A 22,938-nucleotide genomic window follows, 5' to 3' on the forward strand; every position below is an offset into this window, starting at 1 on the left:
CAGTTCTTCGCGCGCATGCCTACTTCACTTTAACTCGTTCGCGGACGGAACAAGTGATATCGCCCGGCAAATCGAACCGAACCTTCCAACCCTGCGCGCCTACTGGTTCTGGTAGTGCTGACTGCTGGTGGCAAATAATTGGACGGTCGCTCAGTGGGTGAGCAGTTTTGAACTCCCATATGTTGTTGGTTCTATCTCTATCGTCCACGTTCGGTTCGTTCGATAACTGAGCGTTGTATGGTTGCTTCGATTCGGTTTGATTCGTTCGTTTGCTTAGTTTGTTTGCAGCAGCACAACGCGACGGGAGCCTACTACGATTGTTGCTGCTCACTCAGTAGGTATCGAACTAACTGTGGTGCAGCATTTGAAGGCCCCGCTGGTGATGGCAACTACGAACCGTGTTCTTTTCTTTATTATTTAATTTTAATAATGCTAAAAGTCAAAAGCTGGTGACCGGATGAGGTAGCTTCTGATTGGATCATCACATCAGTGTATCATTGGTGGTGAACGGCTCGCGGCGACGCATTGAGAAGAACTCGGAAAAGCCCGCATGCTCTAGCTCAGAATCTCATCATCGTAGTAGTCCTCGGAGGTTGCTGTCGCAGTGACTTACCAGTATCCGACTGGCAGTGGTTCGATCAAGAACAACCTCTTCGCGGTGTTCGTGATTCTTGATCTTGGTTTGCTCCGTTTTATGACGGTGGTTTCTCTCGTTTTTGACACCAGTGGGTAATTGCGAAATCTGGGAAGTGTTGCTCGTTCTACAGCATTTGGATGCAGTGAATATGTTTATGCATTTGTAAAAGTTCAAATATGAATGGTTTCACATAGCTGTGATTTGCTGGATTTCTGGCTGGTGTATTATGGTGAAGATTCTACCCCTGGGACCAGTTATAAGGTGCGTTGATGCAAGGCTGCTGAAGATTTCGCATGCGTCTTGACCAGAGATTTGTGATCAGTTTTAGTGTTGGAACGAATCTGGTTAGAAGATTAAAGATCAGCGTGTGCTGTTTCGTTAGTGCAGCAGCGTGAGCAATGCGAGTGAGGCAATATAATGAAAGTGAATAAAGTGCAGTTTTGAAAAACAAGTTTTGCGAGTTGAGTAGGGGGTGGTTTGCTTGTTTCGCGCGCATTATAAGGATCATTGTACCACAGAAGGAAAAAAGCTCAAGAAGAGACTTAATTACGGTAAGCATGCTTTTGAATTCTTATTAGATTATGTTGATTTATATTTATGTCAATTGAATTCATAACGTTTGATCGTTAATTTTTCATCAAACATCCATAGCACCGAGTTACTTTTAAGGAACCAGTGTTAAACTCTATTGCTATTTATTCATCCATAAGCAAGTTAAAACAATTCTTTAACACTTAGACAATATTGGGTATATTGATTCAGTAAACTAAGAAAAATCGCACACAAGATTTGTGAATACAGGTATACCTCAATTTAGTTGACATTTCAATTACAGAAATGGCTATAAAATCTTATTTTACATTAGCATACGAAGCAGTATTTTATTATTTTATTAGTATTTAAATTGTATACCAAAATATATAAGAACTGCATGAAAACAGAGTTTTTGATAAAAGGCTCGAAGTTGTTGGCATTGTATTAGTAATTCTCGCTAAATAACGAATAATGCGTTATTGCTAGCTTGTTCCGATCGAAATCTTTTATCTCCAAGAATATCTGTGGTTGATTCAAAAGCCAATATGTTGAGCACATATGAGTTATTGCATAAATGTCAAAAAAAAAAAATCGAAAAGTTCAGTAATGCATTCAGAGATTCCTTAGAAAACGTCTCCGAGGATTTACCCTGGAATTCCTTTACGAATTGCTTCAAAAAATTTCCTCTACAAATTGCTTTAGAGATTCCTCCAGAGATCCTTTCTGAAATTCTTCCTTCGGAAATTTAGAGATTCGTGACAAGCACTTAATAGAGCGTGGTTACTGGTTGCGCTGTATTTGCCGAACTATGTTTCTATATGAGTAGTGTAGCATTTGCTCGATCACCTTTTGTAGCATTTCTGCAGCATTAAATAAAAGTAAGTGAACCCAGATTTTTCAACATAATTACGACGGTCTCCGAAGAAAACTTTCCAAATAAATTCATCTAGTTACAGGTTATTTCAGAAAACCTTCCATGTGTTCCTCCAGATGTGCCACAAAGAACTCTTTAAGAAATGTGCATGAATTGCCTCCAATTCCTATATGATCGTTCACATTTCATTTCAGAGATTGTTTAAGAAATTTGCCCTGAGATTACTGCATAAATTCCTCTGAATTTATTCAAAAATTTCTCTAAACAATAATTAGGAAAATATATTGGAGATTCCTTTAGAAATTCTTCTAAAAAATATTTCTAAAAAAATCCAGAAATTTGTCCGAGTATTTGACCAAAAATTCCCTCACGGATTTTTTCGATAAAACTTCCATGGATTCATTCGGAAATTTTCTTCAGTGATTTCTATTCTATTCTAGTGCTTGCACAGCCAGTATTGAAAAGCATACTAGAAATATCAAAATTTCTTCTGATATTTACTTGACAGCATTAATATTTGCAGCATATCAGAGATGTGATACAAGTATAAAAATGGCCAGGCCCACTGTGCAGACTTATGAGTTGGAAGACAATTCAAAAATTTAAGGCAATCAGGTTATCCAATTATGAATAACATGATTGACAAAACTTTTTGAATTTAATGAAGGAAGAAACGGGGACAACCGTGCTGGGACCTGGGATGGGGCACAGGTATTTCGCCCTTGTGTCCTGGCTAATAAGCCTAGGCTAAAGCGCCATTACTCGCTCTCTGAAACGAAAGATCCAAACGCGAGACTACTCTCATTCGGAAATTTTCTTCAGTGATTTGTTTAGAAATTCCACCCATTCTACCAATTCCACAAAGCATTCTTTCAAAGCATCTTGCATGAATTATTTCTGATATTCCTCCATTTTTTTTCCAAAGAAATATCCATGAATTTGAGCAGAAATTCCTCCAGGGGATTCTTTCAAAAATTCGATCAGAGATTCCTTCAGTATTTTTTTTTTCACATTTTCAGAATTTTCTACAGAGATTCCTTTAAAAAGCTGTCAGCGATGCCTTCAGAAACTGTTCAAGAACCGTTCAGAAAATGTTTTAAAAATTCCTTCAAAAAACTGTATTGGAGTTACTTTGTAAATTTTTCAAAGGATTTCACCGGAAATTCCCCATTAAGATAAGTTTTTTCTTCATGGAGGAATCAAAAATATTCCAAACATTCATCCAGAAAACCTTCCACGAACTTTCTCAAAAACAACTCCATGGATTTTTTTTAGAAAATATTTCATGGATACATTAAGAATAAGAAATTCAGAACTCCTTTAAAATTTTCTCAGAAGCTTTCCAAAGAATCGGATTGACCAGCTACGCAGTTTTAATGCATCAAAACGAGTTGTTATCTAACCCGACGTTTTGACACTTTGGATTCCCCCATCAATTTCCAATGAATTTTCTCCAGAGATTGCTTTGAAAATTTCTTGAAAAATTGTTCCATGGATTCCTACAGAAGTTGTTCCTGCAGTTTCTTCTGTAATTTTTCAAGCGGTTCCTTCAAAGATTCCCTCAGGAATTCATCCATGGGAACGTACCAGTGAAGGGGCGCTGAAATCGGGGAACCTTGACAAACTTGCTCTGATTTTACCATGGCAGCACTGGAAATAATTTATGACGCATAAAGCCTGTATCCACAATAATCGGGACACAGAAGTACGTCAGTAGCTCTGTAATGAATCGATAAAATTGGCCAAATAATTGACTGAGAACTCTTTGGTTTATGTTTATTATTTGTGCCAAATTTCATAAAAATCGATGGACTACTTTTAACTGTGCATGAAAAACAAACAAACGTGGTTTTAATCATTTTGTACAATCATGATCAATTTTCATTTGCATACTAGATGATTCTATTATACTACAGTCCAAAGTTCTGTGATAATAATTATGAAATTTCGTTAGCAGTTATGATACTTATAGAGACACTTTCTTGCAAAATTGCATCAACTTTGATCAATTGTTTTGAAAGCTATTGGTGTTGATAGGGGTGAGTGTTAGTGAAAATTTTTCGTGTTTTTCATGTGCGATTTTTGCCCATTCATAATTTTTGAATTTCTCTGCCAATTTTCATGAAATTTTCACAGCAGCTAGTTGAATCTGTGTATATTATGCCTGCAAAATTTGATGATTCTTGGTAAAGTACTTTCAATAGTACAATCGAAGCCATAAAGGGTGCTGACTAATTACTGTCTGATGGGCTAAAATCACGTTCAGTCCCAAAACATGTTTCGACCATAAAATTGTTGATGGTGCATCGATTTTTTTGAAATTTTGCCTATGCAACAAATGTAGATTGAGAGGTTTGTGTTCAAAATTTCAGCCATTTCCTTTGCCAAATTCAAAAGTTACAGCGCTGACAAGCAAAACTGGGGGCTGTACAAAATTCAATGGCGCACATTTTACTCTTTCGTTGCTACAACAAAAAGTACTGCACTGATTCACATGAAATTTTGTAGGTGAAATGAACACATCCTAAGATGTTATAAGACAAAATTTGAGCAATTTTAATGTATCTATTGCAGAGTTACAGCTGTATTTCTGTGTCCCGATTATTGCGGATACAGGCTTTATTGGCAATAATCTGCTGAAGAATTACAATGACCATTTTATAGAATTTGCTACAAATTTTGTAATTCAAACTTGGCGTGTTTCCCGCCAAGATAGTATAAGGCACCTACCAAAGAATATATTAATTTTCAGTGAGGAACTCATAAGAAATCTCGAAAGAAGTTTGTTAGAAAGCTTTGAGAAAAAGTCTGGCGAATGGACAGTTTGCATGCATCCGCCAAAAATGCTGTCATTGCTAAGGGATCAGTAAAAATATCGCCAGAGAGTCACCCCACACACTTATTTCTGAATTGCCTGTTCGATACTTTTTTGACGAGATTATAACAGCAGTACGATCTGGGTAGTTTCGGTAATCGATTTTACTGAGGTTCTGTAAAACAACTGTCAAAATCGTATGGAAAAGGTAAACAATGCATTTTTGCTGAATGAGTTCGGTGCTCAACAGTTTTAATCTCGTCAAAAAAATACCGAACTCGGTAATCAAAATTAAGTGTGCATATACTCCGCTCATCGTGATCATCGACAAAGCGAGAGATATTCATAAAAAAAGAAGTCAGAAAGGGAAGTATGAGATTCAGGTAAATGTATAAAACTAAGTGTGTTATGAGGTGTGCTTTAGCGCTATTATGAGTGCTTCACAAAATAATTTATTGATATGAAGTTCTACGCGTGCCAAAAGGCAGAAACCTCTTGCATTATAAGTCATCATAATACAAACTGAAAGTTTTAAACTGATTGGATATTATTTTTTTTACTATTACAATTTTTTTTAGCATTAAGCTTGTCGCACAAATTCGTAGGTGGTACAGTCCTAGACCGCTGTTATGAGGGTTGCCTCCTTCCCGTCCGAACCAAAGCACAAAGATTTGGGACTAATCTCTGACTCTTAGACAAGACTGACGCAATCCTCCAATGGTCGAGCACTGTCCTGGCCACGTCCTTGCGACTGCTGAGGAATGGGAAAGGATGATTAGTTTTGAACACCTATGAAAAATGTAGACAACTCTACGATCTCTCAGGCCTAGGTGTCACGGGAATTTGGGTGTTGTTAGTGGATACGCTTGGCTAACGTTCAGACACACCATTGTTAGACTGCTTCGAATCAGTTGTCTGCCCAATTCATCCTGGTTTCCTCGTCATCTTGTTGACATTTGGTTGAATTACTAGATTCTTCGGTTGATAATCTGAAATATAAAATAATATTAATATCGTACGTCAAATAAGCTACATATTAGTGATACGCTCGCCACAGTTACATATTTTTAAAATACTATTTATAACGTACTATACATTTACTTGAATCCTGCTGAAATAAAATGTTGATTAGCAGTACATTGAAACACAAATACTACAAACACAAGGAAAAGAGCATCAAACTTTGACCTTGGAATATTTGAAAATACGGTAAATATCAAGATCAAAATTTGATTTGGTAGATCTTACACCGCAACGCACCATTCTAAGGTGATCTACCCACGTTACGGGGACTAAATTTTTTACTATTACAAAAATGTACATAAAATCGAGGAAAAATATACATAAAATCAACGTAAGTACATAAAATCGAGGGTCCATATAGTCGAGGGTCCACTAAATCGAGGTATACCTGTATTGGTTAAGGAATTTATGTTTTGATTTCTTTTGGAATTCCTGCATAAAGTCTCCTAGAAGTTGTTCTTGCTAGGAATTATCCTGGAACACATACTAGAATTTGTAAAGTCATTTCTGTGGGGATTCCTCCAGGAATTGCTCCAGATATTCCCCCAGAACTTTTTTTCTGTAAATTTCATTTGGAATCCTTAAAGGGATTTTTTCAGAGATTTTAATATGAGTTTCTCCAATGATTCTTCAAGTAATTATTCCAGGATTTCTCAAGAAATCACTCCAAGAATGCCTTCAGGGATTTATTCGAAGATTGCAATAGGGATTCCATCAAAAATTATTTAAGCAATTTATCTGGAAATTCCACTAGAGGTTTATACAGAAATTACTTATGGGATTCCTTCAGGAGTGCTTGTACAGTTTCGTACTACAATTCCTCCGCTGATTTCTCCATCTTCTTCCATCAATAATTTGTCCAGTGAATCAAATAGGATTTTTTTGGTTTTTTTGAGGGATATTTCCACATGGATACCATCACAAATTTTACCAGGGATTCCTTTAGAAATTGTGCTCACTGTTGTGATAAGTGTGTGTTTCGTCCAGCGGTTGATAAGACTCCTACGTTGTGTACTTTTTTCTCCCCGGGGAAAAGTGGAATGACGAACTATTTCGTTACTACTTCACTTTTTTTACGCTCCACAGAGAGCAGGAGCATCTCTGTGGTGCTATATTGCTTACAACTAATTAGGGTAAGTGTTCCAATTATGGCTATAGTACCAATTATTCGTCATAGTTGATTTTCATCCTTTAATGATAAAAATCAACAACAAAAATTTTGAGTACAACATATCACGTTCACAAAAGGTGGTTGCACTCATTTAAACTCAAATTTTTGCTTACATTATGATAGAAATAAATCATTTACCTTAAAATTTCGGTTTCCTTGCACCCTTTTTCGCCATAGTGTACCAGTTATGGCTAAGCCCATAAGGAATGCATGCAAATAGTGCGAAAAAGAACCGAAGTTAAAAAATGTAGCCATAACTGGTACAGGGTTCCTATCATTGGCACACGCTGTGATAAATATTAAAAGTAGTTTTGGCTCCGTAGTTTTAATGATCTCAAAACCTCTAAAAATCACGAAAGGAATTTTTGGAGAAATCCCTGCTGGCATTCCTGAAGGAATCCATTGAGAAACTTCTTGAGGAGTTACAAAAAATCTAAAAGAATTCCAGGCATTCTAAGATAACATCAGAAAAGAAGGAATCGTTGGAGAAATCCCTGGAGGAACTATAGCGATAATTTACGGAGGAATCATCCATGGAGGCATTTCTAACGAAATTCATGAAGAAAATCCAGGCGAAATCCTCTAGGAATTCCTCAGGAACACCTAGTAGGATCCCTTCAAAAAAAATTGCTTGTGCACGCGAAAAAATCCATTCTGATAAACGTGAACAAACAAACGCAAATATGAGAACAAGCAAATATACACCGTGAACTGGACTGGAACTAGTTCCAGCTGTCAATATGGGCGTTCTTGAAACCGTGATATCTAGTTCACGGTGTACATTTCTTATTGTTGTTATCGTTGCTATGCATAGTTCCCGTTTGTTCCCGTTGCCGCGACTGAGAGTTCACGTATATCGGAACGGATTTTTTGCGTGTGGTCCTCAAGAGCTTTTTCCAAGGATTTATCCAGGAATTCCTTTTGGGATTCTTCCTCAGATTCCTAAAAAAAAATCTCTGTGATTCCTTTATGAGTTTCTCGAAGGGTTTCTCCAGTAATCACAGAAAAAAATCACTTGAGGTATTTCTGAAAAAATTACACATGGAATTTCTGGAGGAATTTTGGGTGATATTACTGGAGACCTACTAGCAGGAATTTCTGGAGAAATTCCTGAATGATTGATAAGAAAATTTCTGGAGGAACCACAGGAGCAATTTTCGGATGAATCTCTGCAAAATCCTCTAGAAGAGTGCTAAAAGTATTTCATGGATACATACTAAAAGCCAAACAAACACGAATTTCGGGAGGAATCTCTGCAGAATAACCTGGAGGAATAACTTCAGGAAATTTTGGAATAATCTTTGGAGGAATCACAGCGTAAATTTATGGAGGAATCCCCCGGAGTTGCTCGTGAAACTCCTTCTGTTGTTCTTTCAATTAACATTCTTCCATAAAATTCTCTAAGTTTCGAGTTAAGAGGCGTTATGCCAAGAAAAAAGTAAAGATTTAAAAAGATAAATATAAGTATACAGAACATTTTTTTAAGATACTATACCACTAAAGTCAACAAATTACTTACGGATGTGAACCCTAGAATACAGTATGTAGCAAAATCCTTCATCCTTATGTCCGGCGGCCACAGCCAGTAGTTCCTGAATAGTCCAAATATGCTTATCAACGAAGATCGATGTTTTAGATAAAAGTTAATATCAAATAGAGTGATTTTTAATTAAAAAGGAAAACACACTACATCCTCTTCCCCGAGGGAACCATGTTCAAGAATCCAGTTCGACCAAATTGTACCTTCCCAACAGCTTCCAGTGTTCTCGTTTTTTAAATTCATGAAGTTTGATGTATCGCAATGCAGGTTCCGGAAACAATAGGTAATTGTCCTCTTCCTCTGAGAAATCAGGTTCCCGGAACACCCCTGGTAGTGACCGTTACATATTGAGGTTTTGTATAAAAATTAAGAACACATCCAGTTTTAGATTAGAAATGAATTAACAAATGGCAATCCATTTTTCGAACACATAATACCAACTTTAAGACTTTTTGCCACCTTTTATATAGAGTCGTATCACTGTGCTCATCGAAGAGCTATTTCCACCTTTCGATCACTATACGACTGTCCGTCCTTATCCCTGCCGATTTCGGCTCGTGGCACGAAGCCGTGGCGGGATCTGTCGAGCTTCTGGCAGAACGTTCGTGTTTCTTGGGAACGACACAGTTGCTCCATTTCTTCGCACTCCATTTCTGCCAGACGACGTTTTTTCTCCCGAAAGAGGTGGGTCTGCTGTTTCCTCTTCTGTGTGTAAAGTTTCACGTTCTGCCGCGTTTCTCGCTGCAGCATTACCGGGGGTGCAACTCTGCACTCCTAGTTGAACAATTTTTTCCGTCACTCCTTTCCACGTGCTCTGTGGTGCTCTTGGCTGCTTCGTTGATGGCTGCTTTTACTATACTCCAGCAGTGCTCTATAGGGACCACATCGAGCTCACCCTCGTCTGGCAACGCTGCCTCGAGATTCTGAGCATGTGCTGAGGCGACATCCTGTTGCTTCAATTGCTCTAGGTTGTATCGTTGCGATCGCCGGTATCGTACATTGATGACTACGCAGAGTTTTGAGCGCAGTTTGACCATTACCGGGTTATCGCTTTCATACAAACTTTGACTTGCTTTTCAAATTAGTTCCAGGTCACTAAAGATTTTGAAAATTTAGAATTCAGATCAGTTTGGCTCGCAGATTTTGAATACGCAGTTGTATTGATGTCGCGAAACACCACCATTACTTATAATAATTAAGTTAGCTCATCTCTTATAGCAAAAATCCTTTTCAAACATGCTAAGACTGGGGTTCAACAATAAAACAATGTTGTGTTGTGTATACAAAATTTGATATTTATTTCATTGTAATCCTGAATGTTACGACGTTTTGAGTGGTAAAGTACGTGGAACAAAAAGCTCATTATGTCAGCTTGCTACTTCTAAGGTGACTAGGAAATAATGAAGTAGACGACTGTAAAAAGTAATTTCCTCTCAATCAAAAACAGTCACGTGTTGATTCTGTAACATCAATCAAGCGCCTCCAGGCCACCTTTTATATTCAACCTGGACAACAATCTTGCCACAAAAGTTCAGCAAGTAGAAAACAGACCATAACCCAGTTGAGGTATACATTTCAGACTTATAAAACTAAGTCAATGGTGCATAGGTTCGCCGGAGTGCATTGCATACCACCCAGTTACGGGCACGGCGACGACGGAGCGGTCCTAAAAAGAAGGAAGAAATATCACGTTCGTACTCGGTCGTCACCGATACCTATTGGTTTGGTTTGTGCCACCAACCTTTTGTTGGCGGTGTGGCTGGTGAATTAGGCGCCCACAGTATGTCGGCCTGGAGCTATTTATCGAATTACATTCAGAAAACGACCTGCAGGCAGGTGCCTCAGTTGAACATAATCAGCTGAAGCCGCGTTCGATGTTACAGGAAATCACAGAAAAAGATGTTTAGACAGATTATTTTAGAGACAACTTATTTATTTATTTATTTCGTCAAACATAACGTAGACTAAATTTTTACTTATAGCTATATTCGCAAGGAATTAATGTTTTTTTTATTTGTTCGAGGCATGATTATATCTATAGATGCACAGAAATGTTCCAAGTCCATTCTTTTAATATTTTGGAAGAAAAGTAGTACATAATGCAAACAATGTAGATAACCTAAACAAATAATTTTCGTAGTCCACCATTTCAAGTTTGCATTTTGGTAAATATTGAATGTGTAAAAAAATGTACAGTTGCAAAAAAATGCATGTTCAACTATTTTTTTTAAATTTTATCCCACAGAACCCAAACGGGCTTTGTAAACCTGCGGGTCTCTGTCGTCTCTGTATGCACTCAACTTTTTGCTTGGCTCCCGTTTAAGCAGATTTACACCCGCCGGCGCAATGCACACCACCGATCGAAAGTAAAATTTAAATTCAATATCATAATTGCATAATCTTTCGCTTAGTCGGACGTTGATTGCCACCAAAGTACGGACCATTCAGGCAGGTGGCTACATTGCTCCAATGTCTATACGCCGGATTTGGATCGGATTCAATTAAACGAAGTGGAAGTGGCAGTGATGATCGCGGCCAGCTCACACATCACTAGGTCAGTAGTGACCGCCAGACTTTTGAGAGTTAAAGTCAATTTCCGGCTAGCAAAAGTATCACTCACTCTTCACATAAGAAGTTTAGACAACCTTCCCCTGTCTGGCAAGCTGCCCCTCATGTTCGTTTAGCTTGGATTGACAATGGAACCAAAGGCTGTTTAAAGCACCGAAAAAAAAAACAAATTAATTAAAATCGCGTCTACCGTGAACTTAATAACGACGCAAGTAATTTTCTGGACGCCGCCATGCATGCATGACGATGTTTACTATCTTTTAAAACTGAATGGTGCGTTTTTGTGCGAAGCTGGCTGTTAATACTTACGCAAATTTACGCACCAAAACATTTCTGTGGCAGGGTTTTTTTTTGTCACGATGGATCCTCACGGAACTCACCTCAAAAGGTGCATGTTTGCTAACAAACGTAAGCTTCCGACGTTGGAGCAAAACAGTACAATGGATAACGTAATCAGGAGTATCGCACTATGATGGGATACATATTGTAAGACTAAACATCTGCTGGTAAGTGGAACCAAACACGACCTGATAACTTCGAGGTAAAATTCTAAGGTACATCATCAGTGGAAGTTGTGCCTACTTCAGGCTCCAGAACAAACTGTGACCTAGAAAGATTCACCACTCATCAAATGTATCATGTTGAAAACCCTTATGGGACCTGTGGTCCTCTATGGACACATGACATGGACCATGCTCGATGAGGACCTGCATGCACTCGGAGCTTTCGGCAGCCCAATGTTTGCAACGTTATACTCATAAATCGATGTATATAAAATGCTAAATTAGATGGCTTATATTAGATGGCTGAAAAGATTCTTAGAAAATTAGAAAACGATCCATAAAATATAACAAACAAAATTCAAAGAACAAAAACAATTCAACAATTCAAACAAAATTCAAGAACGATCCCAACGAGAAGCACAGGAATTGATCAATAAAATTTGTAAAAATAAATATATAGGGAATTATTCATGAGATTTTGCAAACGATCCATGAACCTACAGTGTAAATTTTAGGAGAAAGTCCACGGGAAAGAAAGTTATTTGATCCATAATTTTATTGATAATTTCCCTCATTTTATGGATAAATGCAAAACTTTTATGGGGAATTTCTAAAATGTTATGGATCATTTCCTATATTTTATGGATTATTCTACTATTTTCTTTGGATTATTTTTTAGATTTAATGAATCGTTTTAATATTTTTTATCGATTATATTCATTTTTTAGGGATCATTTCCTATTTATTATGGATCATTCTATGGATAGTTTCAGCCATTTCATGGTGCGGTTACGAAATTCTAGAATTTCTTTTTCCTAAATTGTTCGAATAGAGGAACCATTCGACAATTTTTCATGGTTCCAAATGACTGCTTTATGGTTTTCTGCTATGCTTCTATGGAATATTGAAAAGTTAATAATGGATCAATTTTTCATGGACCATTCGTGACTATTTATATGCAAAATAAGATGCTGGGTCATTAGGCCGAATGTCATGAGGCCGAATGATCATTAGGCCGAATGATCATTAGGCCGAATGGTCATCAGGGCGAATTGAAAGTTAGCCGTTGTTTTTACCTTTTCCAACAATTTTTGCCAAAAACTAGTTTAACAATGAAACTAGAAAGAACAGCCTATATTTATAAGAAGGAAAAATTCATGGGTAAAATATCAGTAGATTCAGCGTCAATAAAGTATCTTCGTGCCTGTCACACGATACACACATGCAAAATGGTCATTTGCAGAGGAAGCTCTCAGTTAATTAATAAAGCTGAGAAGCAGGCTTTGTCTCAGTGGGGACGTAACGGCAAGAAGAAGACCCAATGACCATTCGGCCTGATGACCATTCGGCCTGATGACCATTCGGCCTAATGACCATTCGGCCTAATGACCATTCGGCCTAATGACCATTCGGCCTAATGACCTTCGTCCGAATGGCCTTCGACCGAATGGCCTTCAGCCTAATGTCCTTCGGCCTAATGACATTCGGCCGAATGGCCTGACACCGCAAAATAATATTTTCCTGGAGTTTTCGAGCGATGCGTTGTTACCGTTCGGCGACTTTTGCTCGAGGTTTGAAGACAATCGATGGCCACTCTCTTGATTCGAGAGATCACCGATTAGTTTTGTTTGGCCGACTAAATTAGAATGGTCGCTGGCTCAAATCTAATTGGAACGTAATTGCTTGAAACTCGTCTACGCAACAAAACCTAAACTCAGACTCATTCAACCGTCTAAACCATTACAGGAGAAATTTCTCAGAGAAGTTGAAGATCGAAGATCGGAAACGGAATACGGAATGGTTGTGCAAAGGGAGTGAACTTGTCCTTTATAACACTGAACGTAACCGAACTGAACGAAAAACTACGCGATATTTAGATTACAAAAAGATTCTCGGGTTGATTGAATTTCAATACGGGAAATTCACTAGATCATGGCCATTACTATAACTAACACATATCTGCGCAGGTTTTTTTTTTCATTTTTATTTATGTGTATTTTAACTTAAATGCTAATTCTACACTCAATCTGCGCAGGTTTTACTTATCCTCGTTGACTCGATGTTGTGGTCGTCACAGCTCGTCAATGGCGTGAACCTGACGATGGCGGTGGGTACCTTCGTTGCGATGGCAGTGAAAGGAAAAAGAGTGACCCGCCGTCGCTGCAGTGTTGGCGCGCAGCGATAGAGTCCGTGCGGGTATGGCCGAAGTTAGAACTGCCGGGTGAGTGACGGCTGGACGGATGGCCTCAGATTTGATGACGAGAACGTCCAGAATCGACCTTCCCTTCAAGAGGAAAGTCCTCTCTTCCCAACGACCCGGCTTCGTTTACTAAGATTCCTACTAGGCCGAGCGGGGTTAAGAGGACTCCCAACTATCAGTTCGGGTTCCGGTCCATCGCATGATAATTGGCGACGCGCGGGGACCGATCGTTATGGATCCGGATTGTAGTGTGCTGGATCATTTTTCGGTGGGCTTGTGGCGACTCCCGGGTTGGCTTCGCTTCACTTTCCTTAACCCTCTAATACCCAAATTTTTGATTTTGATCTAAATATCATTTTTCGTCATCTAAAATCGTTTTAAACATGTTTTGGAAGATGATTCTTTTTAATTCTCGATTTCATGAATTTTGGTTTTTGATTTTTCTAATTTTTATTTTTGAACATCTCCACACCTTTATATTTTTCCTGGAAGCCTATTTGGGTTACGGATTTTTTAAGACAAAAACATTTTGAGATTTTATGGTTATTGTTAAAATATTTTTATTTTAAATTTTTTTCACGCAAAATTTAATTTTCCGTGTAATTTTAAGGAAAATCATTTTAGAGTGCATTCGACTCCCTTAAACTATTGAACTAGGATAGAATGATTTGGGAAAAATTTAAAATATGTTAATTGTAGCGATTCAATACAAAATAAACAATGACTTCTAAAAGGTGACTAAAACATCATTATTTCAATGATTTTTAAAAAATGTAAATACACTTTAAAATACACCAAAAACCATTTTGAGATATACAGAACAGTCCTAAATATTAGCCAAAAATATAAAAAAAAATAATTTTCAACGAAACAAAAATTACAAAATTGCTCAAACTATACCCCGTCTAAAGGCGGGATTGGGTATTAGAGGGTTAAGCGACCTCACTCCCGTTTGACTACCCTTACGGCGCACACTGGAGTAACAGGGTCCAATTCATGGCCAAAAAGTTTTAACACGTTTTTATAGTGTATTATGTATGTACTAGCGATGAAAATGTGAATTTAGAAATAGCCTCATTAATCCACTTAAAGGCTAGAAATGATTTCTTATAACCTCTCCAAGGACAACGTTTATTTTCACTCCCAAAAATCGCTTGAAGCGTCGAACATTTTTATTTGACAACAGAGAACTGAAAAAATAATTATATTTCCATGAAAAATATTGTTTGGAAACAAGGGCCACCTCGTTTCATAGAAATTCTCCTAGAAGTGTGAGAGAAATTCAATTGTTTTATAAGTGTAGATAACGTGTTTATGTCTCCAGTAAAGTTGTAAGGAGTGTCATAATTGGGAAACTTGTTTAACAATTGTTCTATCTCCACAATTTTTGGGAATATGGGCCGTTATTTTTGAACGGTCCCTTAAACTCAGTTTAAATTGTTGTACCTTTTTCTAGATATTTTGGGAATCACATTTTCATTTTGGGGTAACTTTTATAGTGCACTGGAAAACACATCAAAACTCAAAAATTAATCATGGATTGAAATTTTAGGAGTTTGAACATGATGATAGAAGCCGTGTGGAATATATCAGTTTGAATTGTTTTATTAAAATATGGCATTTCAACACAACTTTATACATAAAAGTTAGTTCGTGGAGTACTGAGTGAAAAACTTAATGAGTTTAGCTATAAAAAACAAAATTTATCTGAAAATATTTTCTTAACGGTGCATCAACATATGATTACATGCTATAAATAGTGAGCTCTTTATTTGAGTTGTTTTTGACTTTTTCATAACAAATTTTAAACACAACAGTTCTAGCTACATTAGATTACTACTGCATTGCATACATTTAGGCGTTTATCGGTGTATGGAGATTTCTGCCCAAATTTACTAAATTAATTCCATTTAACACATTTTGTTAAGAGATAGAAGACCAGATTTGTATTCTGCTATGATCTATCTACCGAGAATGAGTGGCCGTTCATTGAAAAAGTAGTCGAAACGAAGTTGTTAGCATAGCATAGCATAGCATAGCATAGCATAGCACAGCATAGCATGAATACTTGCACAAATCTTGGATGGAGTTGCAAAGTTGAATATTTCCATTGACATTGCTGATGTCGCTACTATCTACAATGTCATAGATTCACTCAGCTCCACACACCTGGCCAAGTCCTTGCAAGCATTTATAAATCCCTTCATCAACTTAGAAAGAGCCCAGAACTGAAGCATCTTCCAATAGATGAAAGGATGTTGAAAATAGCGAATTTTCAACTTATATGCAGTTATAAAGTAAATATACTGAAATAGAAATATTTATAAATAAATAATATTGGAAAGATCTCACCAATTGTTGTGGGGTTTTTGTGGTTCAATGCCGATCATCTAATTGTCTTGATTAATGTTCTTCTGTAAAGAACAACACAATACTCAGCAAAGAACAACACAATATTGAACACTAATTGCCTTGATTAATGTTCTTCTGTAAAGAACAACACAATACTCAGCAAAAAACAACACAATACTGAACACTAAACACCCGCGCATCTATTGTTTTGATTTTCACTCGAGACAATAGCAAACGCGATCGATTATGCTGCCATACTCACCCCTACAGGAGTGATGCATGCACTGCCAAGAACAACACAATACTAAACACTAAACACCCGCGCATCTATTGTTTTGATTTTCACTCGAGACAATAGCGAACGCGATCGATTATGCTGCCATACTCACTCCTTACAGGAGCGATGCATGCACAGCAAAGAACAACACAATACTCAGTAGTCGACACGAAGTTGTTATATCAAAATTAAACATAAATTGTAACTAAAAACTAGTCAAAAAGGTGTAAATTTCAAAATGATTTATTTTTTCGTCTGGTACTTTCTGGTACCCGTTCTCTTGCGATTCACAAAGGATATGCCTTATATTTTATTGTAATTTTATCCAGAACGCGGAATGCTGCAGAATCTGAAAACTTTTTGAATGCTGAAAATGGTTCAATTTGTCATGATTTTGAAAACTCTTCTGTAAGAGAGCAAAACAAATGAAACCAGGTGAAGTTTTTTGTTTAAATGATACACCCTTATCAGGAGAACTGTGTTACATACTCAGTTATTTTTCCAAATTGTCAATATTTTGATAATTGAAGTTCTTTCGATGAGTTATCATGTAAATGAAAAAAACAGTAGAGAAAATCGTCAAATTTCGGCATTTATTCTTAAAAAAATATGCATCCCAAAGTATTTTATTGATTGCCACATGATGAAGCATTACTTCATTTATCTTTAAAAAATATTAGACTCTGGAAAACCCTGAAAAAAATTTTTCGACTTATGGCCAGGAATTTGGCCCATTTACGCCTGTGTGCGGCGGGGCCTTGACGGTTGCACGGACTCACAAAAGTTGTCCACAGCAGTGTTGGTAAAATCACACTCAAAGCACACTCATGAACCGCTCCTGCGTGAGCAAACTCGCGTGCGATTCTGAATCATTTTCTCACGCGCGAGATTTTCAAGAAAAATCTCGCTCTCACGAGTCATGCGCCGAAACTCGTTCGCTTGTAAAACGAATCCAAATCAATTTGAACGACATCCAATGTTGTTGTACGATAGGTTTGCTTTTGTTCTATCATATAATCCTAAAACATCGATGTAAGTAATAAGAATACCAAGAAATAAAGCAATGAGTGAGATCGCGAGTCAACTCATGCATGATTTTTTCGGCGGTGAGTTTGGCGAGTCAAGAATCGCGCGTGAAACAACTCAAGCATGAGATTTGAGAATTTGAGTTTTTACCAACACTGGTCCACAGACGAAATAGCGGTCCAAAATACCACCGGGGACACTGTTAAGTCGTCTTCTGTGGACGCACAACGAAACTCCAGCCTGTACCCAAAAAGCGCAAGGCGCTGTAATGTCCAACGCAAAATTGATCATTTAATTAATATTTGTATAATCGAGTATTATTATGAAGAAATTACATTTTTGAGTACTATTCACAACGTAAAATAAGTACATAAATCGCGAAAGCCGGAAACACCTTCTTAGATGTAACGGTTCGACGAAACATATGAACAAACAATTTGTCAGCACGATTTTGTACAAATTCCCTCAAGTTTATACTATAATCACAGACAAACAGACGTTTCACTCTACCCACTTCCCATCATTTCCCTTTTTAACGGACTACTCAAATATTCTGAAGTTCGAAAATCACTCGCTCATGGTGCTCCAATCGTTTTTGCTCCTGTATGACGTTTGCTCTCTAGCGCCATCTACTCAGTGAGTTTGCGAAACACAGCGTAACTAGCATTGGGCAATTATTCTTTTGTGACGATGATTTTAATCACATTTTGTTCCAAGGGATACGTCTGTTTGTCTGTGCTATAACGATTCTACCGGCAAACATGTAGCTGAACTTCAAAATGAAACATTGGAAAATACTTGAGCTTCGATTCAGACTCGCGAACTTCTGAACACCAGCCGAAATGATAGTGAAATGACCGAGTCCAAATTCAGTTAAAACAAGAAACCTGCTGTCATAATCAGAGATGCAAAATGATGAATATTTTAGCTGAACAGACACAAACCAAAACAAACCTACACGTGAACAACAAGGGCCTGAGAATACTCGCACTTCTTTATTCGTAAGTAAACGAAGCTGGCAAGCACTCACATATGATTCGTGAAGCTTTGCTAAATTTTTTTTTGCATTTTGACGAAAAACGCATTTTTACGACTGGCAGTGCTGCTTTTCAGGAACAATGAAGCATAAAGCATTAGTTCATGATGGATAATCACTGGATTTGCTATCATAACCACATTAAAATGCACTTCCCGTATTTCCACTAGTTCTTCACGAATTAAAACTCATGAGTGTTATCGTTTTCGTTTTGCTTCTTACTCACGAAGCAAGCGGGTGCGAATAAACTCACACACTGTTTACTCTCAGAATCGTGAGTAAGCGTTGTTTTGACTTTTCACTCGCGAATTGCTTCATGATGAGAGTAATTCCATCACTGCTCATAATAAGCCTATTAGACAAAAAAAATCGTGCTGTTTCGCCAAAAATGCAAAAAGTGTGTTTTTCCTTGTAAAACCCCATACAAACTTCGAACGCGATGCGCAAAACGTAGACATAACCGATCGTGCCCAAATTTTGCACACTTATTTGGGTCCTGAAATGGGATCAAAAAAGCTTTGATCTGATGGGATACCATTTGGATTTTTCATTTTTCCATATAAACGATGACCCACTCTATTGCACATAGTTTTCAACTGTAAAAGAAACTGGTCATAATTTAAGTGCAGAACTTTTAAAATAATATATTATTTTTTTCTGAGTGCACGAAACGACGCGTCTTCAAATGCTCTACAAGTGTTTCTTGGGCAACTTTGATGAAAAATCGAAATTGAAAAGTTAATGCCAGTAAACCGGGTTTTCTTGAACCACCCTAAGCTGATTTAGAAAAATATCTCTAGATCGACCAATTTTAAAGCTACATTTAAACTGTCTCAACAAACTTGCTCAAAACTGATAGATCTACAACTTTCCCGAAAAATGTATATAGTTATTCTTGCAAATAAAAAAGTTTGGTTTCTAATTTCTTTGAAAATATGGACCACCCTAATTTTCATACACATTGGATAGAGGGTCTTATTATTAGGGGCAACTTTGTTGAAGACCATTATTTTCTAAAAAATCATTTGAAGGCGCTGAATGTATCTTTCTTCGTAAATCTGGTTCGTGCACCACTGTGCAGTGCTACGAAGATATCTTTATCTATGGTTGTGAAATACGATGTTTCGTATGCAGTAAATACACGCACACATTTGCTTGCGTCGTCCCTAGACGAAGAAAACTTGTTGTTTACATTTTACCGACGGGAAAAAAGTGATTTATTTGAATAATTGAACAGCTTTTGCTGCATTCCGCAGCAGTGAAATCTAACTTTGATGTGCTATAGAGCTTTTGTGGGGTGTGAATTGAAGGTTGGCCCAACAAGTGAATCTGGCGAAGTGAAAATAAAATGATGGCGAAGAACAATTTGGGTAGCCGCTGCTTTAGAGCGGTTGCTCTCGTCGTATTTAGTCGATTTCCAGTGCTATATGAGCTGATTATAGATAGTCTACATCTTTAAGCTTCCATCTAATGAGCCATTGGTAAAGGTATTAAGTTGGAATATCTGTAATTATTAGCTATTTCCCGTCTAATATGACGTAAAGTAGGACTTATGACGAAGTAGATTTCTACTCAGCTATTTGTAAAACACCAAATGTGATTTGTTCACACACCCGAACATAGGTTGTACGTTCTAATCATTCAAATTGTATTCAACATTATTCTGAATTGATTTGCCATAATGGTGCCTGTTAAATAAGTGCTTGTAGGTTGGGTGTTAATACACAGCGTGAGCGTAGTGTCGCTGAGGGTGATCGAAGACTCGACTGCTCAAGTCCAAAAAACACAAGTTTCTCAAAAAAAAACAGGATACAATTTATTTCCAGGAATTTCCTTCATCAGATCAGCTGAAGCAATTCTGATGAGAATATTCCCGAATAGCAGGATCAACATATTTCTAAAGGCACATTTCTAGAAATCTCTAGATTATTTTCAGAAAAAATTCTAGAAAATCTGTTGAGAGGAATCTTGGAGGAAATTTATATTATCCGTTGCAAGAAAAAATATCGGGCTAAGCTTTTCGAAAACGCTAATAGATATGCGCAGTTGCATTTAATCGCTTCGGTATGGTCTGTGCGGTTAATCCTTGGGTAATTTCCGCACTTATTGTTGAAAACACGAATATGAGTTGATGTGTTAGTGACGATCTATGAGCGATTTTGCACATTTTTGCGCGAGAATCTACGAACGAAACGCGCAATAAAAATGCATATAAATTCCTTTGAGAACAACAAGTTGAAAGTTTGAAGGAAACCACTGGGAACTTTTTGCAGGTATGGAGAAATTACTGGAAGATTTCTTGCAAAAACCGAAGTGTAAGTGCAGCGTCCAATTGGAATCGCTCATGTAGTGCCCTAGTGGACAAAAGAGCTGAAAAAAAAGCCAAAGACAACCCCTGAAAGAATTTTGAACTAACTTACTGAAGACTTTAAAAGAATGTCGTTGCAATTTTTCGTCCTTTAACACCTCATTTTACGGTGTGCACCAACAGACCGGAAGAATTCTACTCGTAAAACACATCGCACAATAAGAATGTTGCCAGTTGGTTGGTGAGGAGCATACTATTATAGCTCACAAACTCAACTTAACTATTCTCGGCACGCTTGCATTTTACGGCAATGTACGGAACCAATCCATGTACCGTACAACCGGCCATTCAACTGCCAACCGGTGATCGGTGCCTTGTGATTCGATGCCTTCGGAAATCCAGTCCAAATCAGATCTACCCTCCGATACCTATTCTACCTACACAGACTGGATGCTGAAATTGAATCATTGGTCAGAAAATTGGCGAGAGCGATGGCGGCGACTCTAATTTCAAGGCGTTCCGCAAAATGCAAACGGGTGGTGGTTAGGCCACCGATGCCGAACGACTGCTACCGGACAACCGTTTATTTATATTCCTCGAGGAAGGTCATTTCTGCTTTGATTTTACTGCTTTCGAGTTTTAGCAGTGTCATTATGCCACTTCTGGGTCGCTCTGAAGGCAGATGCAGAAAGTGAGAGGATATGTTTTTTTTGCGAACATAAATATAATATCTAATAAAATATATTACAGTGTCGGACAAAACAATAAGACCACCAGCCATTTTTAATACAAAATGGCCAAGTTTGACTGGTTTGACTATGTGATGCTCGGTTTCTAGTGAACCGATTTGGCTGAAATTTTGATCGTCGTCATGCAATCACGGGAATTTTGATTTGCTTTTAATTGATTGAGTTCTGTTCACTACATCAAAAGTTATGGATATATGAAACGATAAAATAACAGGACCAATTTCAGATTGCCATTACAAGAGTATCTGATACTTGATGATTGATAAACAAGTGCTAAAATTGAGGAAGCCATTAATACTTGGGGACATTTTTATTGAATTGATCACAAATAACCATCATAAAATCTGGTGTTAGAGTTTTGTCGCACCGTATGTCTATAACTTTGGAAGGAGTGAACAGAACTCAATCAATTAAATACAAATCAAAATTCCCGTAATTCATTGTCAGCTGTCAAAATTTCAACCAAATCGGTTTCCTACAAACCGAGTACCATATCGTCAAACCCGGTCATTTTGTATGAACTTGGACTGGTCTTATTTTTTGTCCGACACTGTATCGCACCGTGCGGTTTAAAGATTTCGGTTGAGTCTTAAGCTTAGTACTCAGATGGCAAGAAATGAGGTCAAGGAAAAAAGTGTATTTTTACCAAAGTAATTTTGACAGTCGATCTTGAGAGAGAAAAAAGAAAAAAAAATCGACGAAACTCTTTGTTTACCAATCTGACTGACTTGGAATGGAACCGGGGCAATCAGCAAGAACAAGCGAACTCCCCTACCAGGAGCAGGCATGAATCTACTGATCTGGACCGCAGCAAACTGGAAGATTGACCAGCAATCCGAGGCGCTCCAGCTCTATTTGACCGGTGATAATCTGAGCGGGCCAACTGGCTGTTTGCTGCAACCGGACACGATAAGTTTTTGGAAACATCTAGCTGCTGGAAAAATGGTATGATTTCGATTTTGAAAAGGAAATGCTTCGGGCATTCGGAAAATCCACCGGCGCTTCCTCCAGGGATTCCTCAGGAGTTCCTCCAGGAATTCCGTCGAGGGTTCCTCCAGAAATTTCTTCGGTGATTCCTCCAGCAATTTGTGCAGAAATAACTCCAGGATTTCCTCCGGAGATTCAACTTTAAAGTCCTTCTAGAATTCCTCCAGAAATTCCAGCAATTTGTGCAGAAATAACTCCAGGATTTCCTCCGGAGATTCAACTTTAAAGTCCTTCTAGAATTCCTCCAGAAATTCTTCCGGGAATTCCTCTTAGGATTCCTTCGGAAATCTATCTGGAGATTCCTTCAGAAATTCTACCAGGAATTCCTTCGGGGATTC

The 22,938-nt window shown here is 37.8% G+C and overlaps 1 protein-coding gene across 1 annotated transcript in view; it reads left to right on the forward strand.

Moving 5' to 3' along the window:
* Nucleotides 1–238: 238 nt before the first annotated feature.
* The window catches only part of LOC109429711 (torso-like protein), a 155,589-nt gene continuing 132,889 nt past the window's right edge, over nt 239–22,938 (forward strand). Inside the window, exon 1 of the mRNA XM_019705721.3 lies at nt 239–1,188. The gene's annotated coding sequence lies outside the window, so the exon portion shown is untranslated. The remainder of the gene's footprint in view (nt 1,189–22,938) is intronic.

The sequence above is a fragment of the Aedes albopictus genome, chromosome 1 (assembly GCF_035046485.1).
Source record: "Aedes albopictus strain Foshan chromosome 1, AalbF5, whole genome shotgun sequence".
Taxonomy (NCBI): domain Eukaryota; kingdom Metazoa; phylum Arthropoda; class Insecta; order Diptera; family Culicidae; genus Aedes; species Aedes albopictus.